The sequence below is a fragment of the Symphalangus syndactylus genome, chromosome 4 (assembly GCF_028878055.3).
Source record: "Symphalangus syndactylus isolate Jambi chromosome 4, NHGRI_mSymSyn1-v2.1_pri, whole genome shotgun sequence".
NCBI lineage: Eukaryota > Metazoa > Chordata > Mammalia > Primates > Hylobatidae > Symphalangus > Symphalangus syndactylus.
Genome location: NC_072426.2, coordinates 16,929,558 through 16,945,072, shown reverse-complemented (window position 1 = coordinate 16,945,072; position 15,515 = coordinate 16,929,558).

Below are 15,515 nucleotides of genomic sequence, written 5' to 3'. Positions count from 1 at the left end.
GAAGGGAGTAACCTAAGGAGAAAATAAAAGGAGCATGAGTATTGTCTATTAAAGTAAGAAATAGAGATCCAAGATCCAGAACATCAATGTAAGCCTGAGCAGGCTAGTCAATGATTAAAGAAAGATAGTGTAAACTCACATGGAGCCAATTGGTAACTAGATGCAGGATCACACCTCAAGCCGTAAGAAAACAAAAGTCATGATCAGGAAACCCACTGATAGTGCAGGATTGAAGTCCAAGAGATGTCTTTGTCTGTGTAACAGCTGGAACCCTAAAAATCAATGAGATGTGAGGGGCCCAGACCAATGCTACAATATCCAGATGTGGCTGGGATTAAATTATTACAGTACTTCTATTAGGTGCCTTCTTTTCTTCCTCCATTTCTCTCTGCCTTCCTTCCTTTCTTCAACAAATACTAAACGTACTACTTGCTACTTGAGACTCCTGTGGATATTCAGAGAATTAATTCAACCTGATCCTCATATGTGTACTTCCTCACTTATCCCAATAGTCAGCATTCATTCACTTATTCATTAATTCATGGATATTGACTGAGTGCCTCCTAAGCAGCTGCCCTTGTTGAATGCTAGAAATGCACTGTCAGGGCTGAGGTGAGCTCAAGTCTCTTGAGGGATTATGTTACTGTACAGGTTATAGTATGTGAAGTTGTCAAACTCTTCATCACGGTGTGTCAGGGTTTATCAGGCATCCCCCAAGATGTTTCACTAATACTGCTCTTAAGCCATCTCTTTCTTTCTCATAGCATTGACCTAGTTGCTGTGAATATTTTTCTTTTTAAATTGACAAATGAAGAGTACTGAGTTGATAAGTGTTAGAGTTAAAATGAAGTTAAAGTCTAGATTATTTTGTCTCAGGTAGCATTAGTTTTGACTTCCGAGGTTGCTACTTAGTATGGCATTGTGATGGGACTGAGCCTCCTAGCCCCAATTTTCTCATCCATTGAAACAGGCTTGAATATCTCCCTATGGGGTTGTTTTAAGAATAAAATGAAGTGATGCATATAAAGTGTTTAGCAGAGCACCTAACACAAAGTACAGAACACTCAGATAAATGTCAGTTAATAGGAATTTGTATGATATCACATCAGAAATCCAGAACTGGAAGGCTCAGACTTTCAGTTCTCACTCTGCTGGCTCTGTGTGTTGTCTTTCATCCCCAGCGTGTTTGTTCCTTGTAGCAAGATGACTACTGCTGCTTGAGAACAGGACTCATGGAAAGACAAAAAGGGAGGGGATACCGAGTGAGAGGAACATCCTTGTGGATCTTGCTTTTTAAATCAGGGAGTGAAAATTGTTATCCAGAACATCTCTGTGGAATCCCCTTTTGGCTCCTCTACTGACAAATGAAGCTGGTAAATTGAACAGCTAGCATTATCAGATTGTCATGGGGAAGGTGACTAGTAGAACAGGGGGAAGGAAATGGCATTTGCTTAGCAACACACAGTATTTGCCACATATGCTGAAAGAAAAATAGAATTTTTTTTCCTTTTAGATTTCCTGAGGGGAAATATTTAATTAAAATGTTTAAAGTGCCTCTCTCTCTTTTCCTCATTTGTTTCAATGCCTCTACACATGCATCATTTAGCCAGTGGAAAATGCAATACCCGGTGGGCTTACTGTGCACACAATATTATAGGAAATTCAGTACAAACACAGAGGTTTCTAATAGGAAAACTACACTATTAAGACCATGTATCCTTCTGAAAGTAATTTTTTCTTTCCCTCTCGTTTTATTCTTTTGATACTGTCTATGGTTTCCCTTTCATTAGTGCAAACTCTATATAATAAGGTCAGCATTTATGTGCAAAGCATGGTGCTGGACAACTTGGGGAAGACTCAGAAGAAAAAGGAGACACCATTACAGCCTTAATAAATTTAGCATATAGTGGAAATGAAGAAAGGAGGGACAAAACAGGCAGTCAGGATAGCATGCCCAAGGAAGATGAAAGGTTATGGGTAGTAAATCAAGTACAACTCAAGCCATGGCCCAGACATCTTCCTCATCCCTGGGATGCCAGGGTTCAGACAAAGGAATGTGCTAGTGGCAATGGCCTGTATACTGTTTTCTTAATTTCATTCCCTGCCATCAACCCAACTCCTCAGCAAATTGAGGTAGATGTAGAGGCAGCACAAGAGTGTTCATGCCATTGAAAATGTTGTTTTTTGACTAAAAAATCGCAAAGTAAACTTTCAAGCTCTGGGCCTGATGTTTTATTTACCTTCTCAGGTTTTGTTGGTACATAATAGGTGTTTGTTATATTAAATCATGAATAGAAGACTGGATCTGATCCAATGTTCACTGAATCAGATCATGTTCTTAAATATTACTCATATTACAAAGATTGTGTTTCCAGGGGAACCATACAACACTTTAACATGGGGGGGGGGGAAGAGAAAAAGGGCAGAAAAAAGAAAAATGGAGACTAATAACTTAGTGGATAGGAAAATGCAAAACAATCCTCGAAATGGAAAGATTCAAAATCATAAATAGGATATCTTGATTTTTTAAAATCTTCAGCCTCCTGGTCCGCATCCCAGTTTGCCACGTATTCTGCATGTTAGACGTGATTACTATGTGTAGTGACTCTTTTCAAAACTGTATTATTTAAAGCTACTTCTGTTGCTCATTCTGAGTTTGCAGCTGATAGAGATTATTGTATAGTGGTCAGACCATGGCTGCTGTCATGAATCCCACAATGAATAAAATACCGCTAGTATGTCTAAAAGCAATTTTTTGGGAGGGAGATGGTAAAAAAAAATACGGACCAAAATATTTAATTGAGTTACCTGCCAATTTTTAAATTTTAATTTACAAAGTTTTCATGGAAAAAAGTCTTTTTTTTAAAGCTACAAAACATTTGTTTGCATTTATTCATGAAATTACATACAATCTTTTCTCTACATTATATATAAGGAGTAGATGTAAGTCTCCTTTATTTTTAGAAGCTTGTGGTCATTAACATTTATGCATAGCTTGATTTTTTTTTTTTTTTTTTTGAGATGGAGTCTCGCTCTGTCACCAGGCTGGAGTGCAGTGGTTCAAGCGATTCTCCTGCCTCAGCCTCCCAAGTAGTTGGGACTACAGGCACGCACCACCATGCCCATTTGATTTTTGTATTTTTAACAGAGGCAGGGTTTCACCCTGTTGACCAGGATAGTCTCGATCTCCTGACCTTGTGATCCACCCGCCTCGGCCTCCCTAAGTGCTGGGATTACAGGCGTGAGCCACCTTTCCTGGCCAGCTTGATGTTTTTGTGTTATTTTTAATAACGGATAGTCTTGAACCCTTTGGCATTTTAGAATGAAAGGTATAGTTTCAAGGTCTATAGGAAAATACTAGGTTTTCATCATTGCTTTATTTTGGTAAGACTCCCTGTTTGGTCCTATGGTATCAACATTACAGAACCCAGTTTCCATGGTAATTGAACATCAGTTTATTTCTGCAAAATCTAGGTTATTTAGTCTTAAGTGAGACCATCTGTGCGACATAAGCTGTCTGGTTCACATGGGGCTACATCAAGCCCAGTCCAGTTCCTTGTTAGTCTTTTCTAATAAAGAAAGAAATTTCTTAAGGTACAAGCTCAGCCAGGGCTTCCTTGGTACAATGTAAAGTCCCTGGCATGGAGTGGGTACTCAGGAAATAGCTGCTTTATTAAGGAAACATGGCCAAAGAGGGATTAGAGTCTAAGTCCTTAGGATAAATTCAGAATTAGCATTCCTTTTGATGAAAAATTCATCTCAAAAATGTGTTTAATTGAGTACATTTTATAGGCATTAACATTGCTTTTATAAACAAATCTATCACTAGGAACCTTCCAAATGAATGAAATAATTCTAATAAATAATCCTTGAAATTCATATGGGCTTAATAAATAATGGAAAAATTCACTTTAGCTTTTGCCAAATTTCAAATATTGGCAAAAAAAGTTGCACAACATTTGATCAACAATCTAGATATTTCCACATGTAACAAACTAAAAACATGATATAAATGTGTAATGACTATATTTAGAAATTGTGATAATTATTTGTACGTAGTCTATCCATAGCTTTTGTTTGTATCTCACAGACACTTTTCCGTGAAGCATGGTTCATATATTTTGAATTTGTTTTTCTCCCATGTACAGTGGGCATAAAAATATTTGTTTGTGGTATGTCTCATTGCCTTGTACTTTTTAAAACTGTTTTCAGATGTCAATCTGTGTAATGTGATAACCCACCATAAGGATTTCATGAAATGTTTTTAGTTCTTTTAGAAGACTAAAGCAGATTTATAAAAATAAATATTTGTTAAAAACAGTGTTCTCTGTGAAAAATTTAATGGTTAAAAAATAGAGAAAAACAGAGCCTTAGTCAATGTATTACCTCCCCTGAAGATGCTGAAATTCAGTGAAAGAATATAATCCAGGTTTGAGATGTCAATCTGGTCCAACTCTTGTGTACTCTCTGTATAAATCCCACACCAGTATCTCTTGAAAGTAATTTTCCAGACTTTATATGGATGTTTCCAGAGACAAAGAACAAAGTATTCCATTTGAGACAACTATAATTTCATAGAGCTCATTCATATAATGTGAGTCAAAAATTGACTCTCTGACTCTTCTTAGCATTAGTTCACTCTCGTGTTCTCTAAATCATTTAGAAATGAGGTTTCTTTCTTACAAGACAGTTCTTTAAATGTCTTGAGAAAACTATCATATTTTTAATGGCTTCTCTTTAGAATTTAATATTCTTTTATTTTTTTCCTTTTTTTCCTCTTCCTTTTCTCTCTCCTTTCCTCTCTTTCTCCTTTCTTCCATTTCTACCAGGTCTTCGTGGTAGGTGGGGATTGACATGACCCCCTTTCTACAAGGAATCATGGTAATTCCTTTAGCAGCCAGTTAAATAGAGTGCTGTGAGGGCTCAAAAAATGAGAAGTCATGTGAGACTTCACAGCAGGATGGCACCAAGTTGTAGAGAATGAGTGGTAGGAAAAACCTGGCCAACTGGAAGGTGTCTTTGGGGAATGTCTTTCTAAGCAGAGAAAATAACATTCATGGCCCTGCAGGAACCCTTTTACTCCTCAAGGAACTTCATTTATATTGTTTTTTCCATCCTGGTTGCTGCCTTCATATCTGTCCCAGTCTGGCTACACTTTAGGATTGTTGATTGGTAGGTTAAAAAAATTAACCTAAAAAAATTAACTATTTCAGCAACAAATAGTACACCTTATTTCTACACGTATTTTGATGCAAGAAAGACAGTGTACTAAGTTGGGTTTTAAGAGAGTGTTCATTGTCAGGAAGTGAGTTAGAACATTGGAAATTAGGGAGGGAGAAAATATGGTGGCAGTCAGGCAGAAAATAAAGACACTAAGTGGAAAAATAGGGATTAACGGTCATTAAAAAATGAAAAGTATGAAAGAAAACGAATAGGATGCTTCCTGTATGGATGAATTTAAAGTGTGTTATAATCACGGCTTTGAGTATTAACATAGTTGTAAAGGTGGAAATCCCTTGTCAATGTTGTGATTATTTTCAGTATTCTAAACTACTATGTGCACCTATGTGAAGGAAAAAAAAGATATTTTTCTCATGAATTCTTCACATTACAAAACATTCAATGTTCTAACCCATCAAAAGGAAGCTAAAAACCTTGAAAAAAGGTTAGATGAATGGCTAACTGAACAAACGTTTTAGAGAAGATCTTAAATGACCTGATGGAGCTAAAAACCATGGCATGAGAACTTCGTGACGCGTACACAAGCTTCAGTAGCCGATTCAATCAAGTGGAAGAGAGGATATCAGTGATTGAAGATCGAATTAATGAAATAAAGCGAGAAGACAAGATTAGAGACAAAAGAGTAAAAAGACACGAACAAAGCCTCCAAGAAATATGGGACTATGTGAAAAGACCAAATCTTTGTCTGATTGCTGTACCTGACAGTGACGGAGAGAATGGAACCAAGTTGGAAAACACTCTGCAGGATATTATCCAGGAGAACTTCCCCAACCTAGCAAGGCAGGCCAACATTCAAATTCAGGAAATACAGAGAACACCACAAACAAACCTCAAGAAGAGCAACCCCAAGATACATAATTGTCAGATTCACCAAGGTTGAAATGAAGGAAAAAATGTTAAGGGCAGCCAGAGAGAAAGGTCAGGCTACCCACAAAGGGAAGCCCATCCGACTAACAGCTGATCTCTTGGCAGAAATTCCACAAGCCAGAAGAGAGTGGGGGCCAATTTTCAACATTCTTAAAGAAAAGAATTTTCAACCCAGAATTTCATATCTAGCCAAACTAAGCTTCATATGTGAAGGAGAAATAAAATCCTTTACAGACAAGCAAATGCTGAGAGATTTTGTTACCACCAGGCCCACCTTACAAAGAGCTCCTGAAGGAAGCACAAAACCTGGAAAGGAACAACTGGTATGAGCCACTGCAAAAACATGCCAAATTGTAAACACCATCAATGCTATGAAGAAAATGCATCAATTAATGGGCAAAATAACCAGCTAATGTCATAATGACAGGATCAAATTCACACATAACAATATTAACCTTAAATGTAAATGGGCTAAATGCCCCAATTGAAAAACTGGCAAATTGGATAAAGAGTCAAGACCCATCAGTGTGCTGTAATCAGGAGACCAATCTTATGTGCAGAGACACACACAGGCTCAAAATAAAGGGATAGAGAAAGATCTACCAAGCAAATGGAAAGCAAAAAAAGCTAAACCAACAAAAGTCAAAAGAGACAAAGAAGGCCATTACATAATGGTAAAGAGATCAACTCAACGAGAAGAGCTAACTATCCTAAATATATATGCACCCAATACAGGAACACCCAGATTCATAAAGCAAATCCTTAGAAACCTACAAAGAGACTTAGACTCCCACACAATAATAATAGAAAACTTTAACACCCCACTGACAATATTAGACAGATCAATGAGACAGAAGGTTAACAAGGATATCCAGGACTTGAACTCAGCTCTGCACTAAGTGGACCTAATAGACATCTACAGAACTCTTCACCCCAAATCAACAGAATATACATTCTTCTCAGCACCACATCTAACTTATTCTAAAATTGACCACATAATTGGAAGTAAACCACTCCTCGGCAAATGTAAAAGAACAGAAATCACGACAAACGGTCTCTCAGACCACAGTGCGATCAAATTAGAACTCAGGATTAAGAAACTTACTCAAAATTGCACAACTACATAGAACCTGAATAACCGGCTCCTGAATGACTACTGGGTACATAACTAAAGGAAGGCACAAATAAAGATGTTCTTTGAAACCAATGAGAACAAAGACACAATGTACCAGAATCTCTGGGACACATTCAAAGCAGTGTGTAGAGGGAAATTTATAGCACTAAATGCCAACAAGAGAAAGCAGGAAAGATGTAAAATCCACATGCTAACATCAACAATTAAAAGAACTAGAGAAGCAAGAGCAAACACATTCTAGCAGAAGGCAAGAAATAACTAAGATCAGAGCAGAACTGAAGGAGATAGAAACACAAAAAAACCATCAAAAAATCAATGAGTCCAGGAGCTGGTTTTTTGAAAAGATCAACAAAATTGATAGACCACTATCAAGACTAATAAAGAAGAAAAGAGAGAAGAATCAAATAGACGCAATAAAAAATGATAAAGGATATCACCACTGATCTCACAGAAATACAAACTACCATCAGAGAGTACTATAAACACCTCTATGCAAATAAACTAGAAAATCTAGAAGAAATGGATAAATTCCTGGACACATAACCCTCCCAAGACTAAACCAGGAAGAAGTTGAGTCTCTGAATAGACCAATAACAGGTTCTAAAATTGAGGCAATAATTAATAGCCTACCAGCCAAAAAAAGTCCAGGACCAGATGTATTCACAGCTGAATTCTACCAGAGGTACAAAGAGGAGTTGATACCATTCCTTCTGAAAGTATTCCAATCAATAGAAAAAGAGGGAATCCTCCCTAACTCATTTTAGGAGGCCACCATCATCCTGATACCAAAGCCTGGAAGAGACATAACAAAAAAAGAGAGTTTTAGACCAATATCCCTGATGAACATCAATGCGAAAATCCTCAATAAAATACTGGCAGACTGAATCCAGTAGCACATCAAAAAGCTTATTCACCATGATCAAGTGGGCTTCATCCCTGGGATGCAAGGCTGGTTCAACATGTGCAAATCAATAAATGTAATCCATCACCTAAACAGAATCAATGATAAAAACCACGTGATTATCACCATAGATGCAGAAAAGGCCTTCGAAAAATTCAACAGCTCTTCCTGCTAAAAACTCTCAATAAACTAGGTACTGATTAAATGTATCTCAAGATAATCAGAGCTATTTATGACAAACCCACAGCCAACATCATACTGAATGGGCAAAAACTGGAAGCATTCTCTTTGAAAACCGGCACAAGACAAGGATGCCCTCTCTCACCACTCCTGTTCAACACAGTGTTGGAAGTTCTGGCCAGGGCAATCAGGCAAGAGAAAGAAATAAAGGGTATTCAATTAGGAAAAGAGGAAGTCAAATTGTCCCTGTTTGCAGATGACATGATTGTATATTTAGAAAACCCCATCGTCTCAGCCCCAAATCTCCTTAAGCTGATAAGCAACTTCAGCAAAGTCTCAGGATACAAAATCAATGTGCAAAAATCACAAGCATTCCTATACACCAATAACAGACAAACAGAGAGCCAAATCATGAGTGAGCTCCCATTCACAATTGCTACAAAGAGAATAAAATACCTAGGAATCCAACTTACAAGGGATGTGAAGGACCTCTTCAAGGAGAAATACAAACCACTGCTCAATGAAATAAAAGAGGATACAAACAAATGGAAGAACATTCCATGCTCATGGATAGGAAGAATCAATATCATGAAAGTGGCCATACTGCCCAAGGTAATTTATAGATTCAATACTGGCCCCATCAAGCTACCAGTGACTTTCTTCACAGAATTGGAAAAAACTACTTTAATGTTCATATGGAACCAAAAAAGAGCCTGCATAGCAAAGACAATCCTAAGCAAAAAGAACAAAGCTGGAGGCATCATGCTACCTAACTTCAAACTATACTACGAGGCTACAGTAACCAAAACAGCATGGTACTGTTACTGTTACCAAAAGAGACCAATGGAACAGAACAGAGGCCTCAGAAATAATACCACACATCTACACATCTGATCTTTGACAAACCTGGTAAAAACAAGCAATGGGGAAAGGATTCCCTATTTAATAAATGGTGCTGAGAAAACTGGCTAGCCATATACAGAAAACTGAAACTGGATCCCTTCCTTACACCTTATACAACAATTAATTCAAGATGGATTAAAGACTTAAATGTAAGACCTAAAACTATAAAAACCCTAGAAGAAAACCTAGGCAATACCATTCAGGACACAGGCATCAGCAATGACTTCATGTCTAAAACACCAAAAGCAATGGCAACAAAAACCAAAATAGAAAAATGGGATCTAATTAAACTAAAGAGCTCCTGCATGGCAAAAGAAACTACCATCAGAGTGAACAGGCTACCTACAGAATGGGAGAAAATTTTTGTAATCTACCCATCTGACAAAGGGCTAATATCCAGAATCTACAAAGAACTTAAACAAATTTACAAGAAAAAAACAACCCCATCAAAAAGTGGGCAAAGGATATGAACAGACACTTCTCAAAAGAAGACATGTATGCAGCCAACAGACACATGAAAAAATGCTCATGATCACTGGTCATCTGAGAAACACAAATCAAAACCACAATGAGATACCATCTCATGTCAGTTAGAATGGCAATCATTAAAAAGTCAGGAAACAACAGATGCTGGAGAGGACGTGGAGAAATAGGAACACTTTTACACTGTTGCTGGGAGTGTAAATTAGTTCCACTATTGTGGAATACAATGTGGCAATTCCTCAATGATCTAGAACTAGAAATACCATTTGACCCAGCAGTCCCATTACTGGGTATATACCCAAAGAATTACAAATGATGCTACTATACAGACACATGCACATGTATGTTTATTGTGGCACTATTTACAATAGAAAAGACTTGGAACCAACCCAGATGTCCACCAATGATAGACTGGATTAAGAAAATGTGGCACATATAAACCATGGAATACTATGCAGTCATAAAAAAGGATGAGCTCTTGTCCTTTGCAGAGACACAGATGAAGCTGGAAACTATCATTCTCAGCAAAGTATCACAAGGACAGAAAACAAAACACTGAATGTTCTCACTCATAAGTGGGAATTCAACAATGAGAACACTTGGACACAGGGCAGGGAACATCACACACTGGGGCCTGTCAAGGGTGGGGGACTGGGGGAGGGATAGCATTCGGGGAAATATAATGTAAATGACAATTTGATGGGTGCAACAAACCACCATGGCACACGTATATCAATGGAAGAAACCTGTGGGTTGTGCACATATATCCTAGAACTTAAAGTATAATTAAAAAAACCTCACATTTGTACATTTCACATCTTTATGGCCCGTGTTTTTTCCTTTTCTGAATACTCTGTGATTTCCTAATTTAATCTGTATATTTAGAATACATGTGGTTCAATGGAATCAGTACTTTTTAAAAAATTACTATCAACCCATTATTTGAGAATTTTTAAAAAAGTTTACACAATTCTGAATCGCTGTACTATTTGAAAGCAAAATTCCCAGTGGAAATGTATTTTCTGTTAAGCAAATAAAAATTTATTCTCTTTCTTGGGATATTTTTCTTAAAAGTATAAAATTGTTTTCCACAGTGATGGAAGTATATGAATAAGAGCATGTTTTATCTTCTCAGTTAGTGAGCATAGCTCTAATCTCACCCAGTTTTAAATGAATGATGTAGCTCCTGGGTAATACGCTGGTTGTGGTCCCATTTAACTCCAATGCTTGTGATATCTACAGTCTTTTTCCAGATACCCAATCCTGCTCTTTCTTCAAGGTCCAGCCTTCTGGACCTTTTATAAAAACTCTTCTGTTTCACTTCCCTTTCTTATTTCTTGGCCATTATCATACCTATCAAGTTCGTTGTTTGTTTTCCATTTCATTAGGTTCCTTTTCATATTTAGGGTCTCTGTTTGCCTACCAGTGTGTTTGTGTGTATCAGGAAAAGACATCCTTCCTCAAGCAGACAAATTGCTAATAGATGCTACCAGTGGCTGGGAAAATTAGCAGAAGTCTCTTCATCTCGGAAGAGATGCCCTTTGGCTGGGTTGCCCTTTGGCTGGGTATCCATGTGAACAACTGCACTATTGTGTACAGTTTTTTTCTGCTCATCAAATTTATCACACATATGACTAATAATGGGAACTTCATAAATAGTTGCATTTATTTCAATCTTTGTTAAATTAGGAGGAACTTTTTTAATCATAAAAAGAAAAATGCCATAAATCTTTTTTTCCCCAAAGTAAAAGATCATCCTGATGATCTAATGTTTATATTTCTAGCCAAATAACAGCAGGAAAGCACAGGAGAAGGGAGGCAGAAATTAGACAATTTAGTGAGTAGGGTTGTCATTGAAACTGTGGTCACAATGGGACCAATTTTCAATGGATTTTTGGCCCAAGCAGGTTGTGAAGTAAGGGTCTAATTTTTTCAAAAGCTGTTCTCATGCTCACACAAGCTTGTTTTTATACATCTCATTTAACTTCATATTTTTCTTGGATGCTGTATCAAAGTTGTTACATTTTCACAGGATGGTGTAGTGCCAAGATGCGATTCTACGCATGGATCATGTGGTGCGTGCTTTCCCTGGAGCAACTGCATGATCCTGTCACAGACACTGAAGACAGACTGCATCCTCTGGCTGGATTTCCTAAGCTCCTGGAATTTAGAATCTTAGCCAGTAGCCAGGGGCAAGGCATCCATGTTTATTAGGTTACTCTTTAATATTCAGAATTTTACAAACAATGCCTCTTTCGAAGTTGCATCAGTTCTCTCATTATGCCTTATGCACATTAACATTTGCAAAAAGCATTGCAGAAAATCAGGTGCTGTTGCTATGCTTCTTACCATCTGTTGTGCAGTTATTTTTAGTTCTCTTCTTCATCAATCACCATGACTATGAGGGAAAAGGGACTACAAGTGTTGCCCAACTGTGTTTATACTACCAGTGACTTCTGAATCAGTTTTTCCTTCTTTTCATTTGAGACATCACACTGGGTTATGACTGGCAAGTTTATTTTAGTGGAGAGATTATTTAATAGATTGGCATTAGATGAAATAGTTTATCATGATTCTGGTGAATAGACATAGACTAATAAGTTTGAGTATAGCTCACAGAAATAAGACTCATTCAATTTACTTGGATTCCCTTACTTACCACTGCTTTTGCCTGCCATTTCTGGGAATGTGGAAATTTCCTGGCAACTACTGTCACTTTTGTAAAAATGCTAATAAGTAAAATAAGCACTGTTAGAAAATATATGACATGTAGTAACTGTTTTGGATAATTTAAAAGTATATGGTATTTTCTGAGGTGAGGAGAGAACAAATGATATTTAAAGTTCAGAAGAGTAAACTATTTTTCTATCCTTTAATGAAAGTGAAAACACTCTTTTATTCTTTTTGTGGTATACTGATGGTCATTTACATCGAATAAAGATAGTTGCGCATTAACAGGGAAAGTGTCAATTTGTGTGATCAGATGCATGATGGTCAAATCTCTACAAAGATGTGCATTACACTGGGTTACGTTCTTCTATTCCTGAATGTCCACGAACCTTTCTAACCATTAGCATCACTGCCCTCACATAATCTTTACTGATCACAATTCATAGCACTTTTCTCTGTATTAATCATTGCCATAACTTGGTGTACACATTAGAAATGCCCATGGGAACTTACATTTGAGATAAAATTTTGAACTTCAGGCTCTCATTATACTTGGACTGATAAGAACTATTTTATTGTGATGCATACTGCTGACAGTCTTTATACTTAAGCAATAAATGTTTGCTTTTAAAGTCACTCAATAAATTTACTATTTCTTGGTGAGACTGCATTTATTCCATATCAAGCCAGTTTATAGAAATAGCCCCATATTTTGTCTCCTGAAACCATGTGTTTCATTTAAATGTTGATGGACATTGGGATGTTTTCAGTTTTTGGTGTATTATTTATAAAAATGCCTTGAACATTTGAGTACAAGTCTCTGTGTGTATATATGTCTTCATTTCTCTTGACTAATTCCTAAAAAATATTAATATTCTCACCTGGAGATATATCACAAATTAATATTTAATATTATTTTTAGAATATTTTGCATTATTTTCCAAAATGGTAGTATCATCCAATGTATGAGAGTTCTTATTGCTCATAGTTGTCAACACTTTTAAGTTTTTAAAATTATTTTTATAATTTTTTACGATTTTATTTTATTTTTTGAGACAGGATCTGGCTCTGTCACCCAGGCTGGAGTGCAGTGGCACCATCTCGGCTCACTGCAATCTCTGTCTCCTGGGCTCAAGCCATCCTCCCACCTCAGCCTCCCAAGTAGCTGGGACTACAGGCGCATGCCACCACACCCAGCTAATTAAAAAAAAAAATTTGTAGAACCAGGGTTTCACCACATTATCCAGTCTAGTCTCAAACTCCTGAGCTCAAGTGATCTGCCAAACTCGGCCTCCCAAAGTGCTGGGATTACAGGTGTAAGCCACTGTGCCCAGCCAGTCTTTTTAATTTTAGCCTTTTTGGTAGAGTATAGATATATGTCATTATAGTTTTAATTTGCATTTCCTTAATGACTAATGAAGATATTTTTTCATGTGAATGTTTAACATTTATTGTATTTGTTATTATATATTCTATTAAAATTTGCTGCCCTTTTTTTTGTTTTTCTCACTAATGAGTTTACAGAGTACTTCTTATGCTTTAGATAACAATGCTTTAACAGATATATACATCGGTAATATTTTCTCCAAATATAGTGTTTGTTCTTTTATTTTAGAAACAAAGTTTTAAATTCTGAATAAGTGCAATTTATGAATTTTGTTCTTTTATTATTAAAACGTTTGGAGTCCTAGCTAAGAATCCCTGCTTCCCCTAATGTCACAAAGATTTTCTCCTCTATTTTCCTTTTAGTTTTATATTTTTGCTTTAGATTGAGGTATATAATCGATCCCATGTTAGTTTTTGTGCATACTGGAGGTGAGGATTCATTCAGATATCAGATTTTCCAGTACTATTAATTGAAAAGATTATCCTCTCTCTTTAAATCGATCCTTTTGAAAATCAATTGATCATGAGTGTGTGTATTTATATAGACTTCATATTCTCTCATTTACCTGTATATCTCTGTGTTAGAGCCACACTGTCTTGATCACCATAGGTTTATCAGGTACCATAAGCCTTACAGTTTTGTTCTTCTTTTCAAAATTGTTTTGGCATTTAGGTTTTTTGTATTTCCATGTAAATATTAAATTCAGCTTGTGAATTTCTGCAGTCTTGCTGGGATGTTGATTGAGATTGTTTTGAACTTATAGATAATTTTGAGGAATTTTATATTTTAATAATATTGAGGCTTCCAATTCATTATGGTATATTCCTTTTTTTTAGGTCTTTATTCACTTTTAAGAATGTTTTGTAGTTTTTTTTTTTTTTGTAGGAGTTTGCACCAATTTCTGTTGTTTATCTAAGTATTTAAGGTGTTTTTCATGCAATGATAAAATATTTTATTTTCCAATTGTTTATTTCTAGTGTATGAAAAATAATTTTTGTTTTGTATATTGAACTTGTATTCTGTTTTCTTGATAAATTCACTTCTTAGTACTAGTAGGTTTTGGTTGTTTATGCCTTAGTTTGTTTCAGGCATAACATTTTTTCCTATGCAAATCAACAGTTTTACTTCCTTCTTTATAATATATATGTCATTATTTGTTATTCTTGCCTACAGCATGGCCTAGGATCTCCAGTACTATGTTGAATAGAATAGAGAAGAGCAGACATGTTTGCCTTGTTCCTATTTTTAGGGCAACAATGTTCAATCTATCATCATTAAGTAAGGTTTTAGGTAGTTCTTCCATAGATGCTCTATGTAATATCACAGAAAGTCTTTTCTGTTTCTAGTGTGTCAGGTTTTTATTTTTTGTATGAATGGATACTGATTGAATTTTGTAATGTGATTTTTCTGTATTTAAGATGTTCATGTCATTTTCTTCTTCATTCTTTCAAACTGAATTAATACATTGAATACTTTTCAAATGTTAAACTAACCTTTCATTTTTAGGGTAAGCCCTACCTCATAATAATACATTTTTTAAAGTATTGCTGGATTTAATTTGGTAATGTTTTGTTAAGGATGTTTACATCTGTGTTCATGAGTATCTCTCTCTCTTTTCCCCTGCATCTCTCATATTATGTTAATGAAGCCTATGGTTTTCTTGTGTTTTTGTCCAGTCTTGACATCAAGGTAATACTGTCATAAAATTATTTGGAAATATCCTCTTCTCTATATTACAAGAGTTTTCA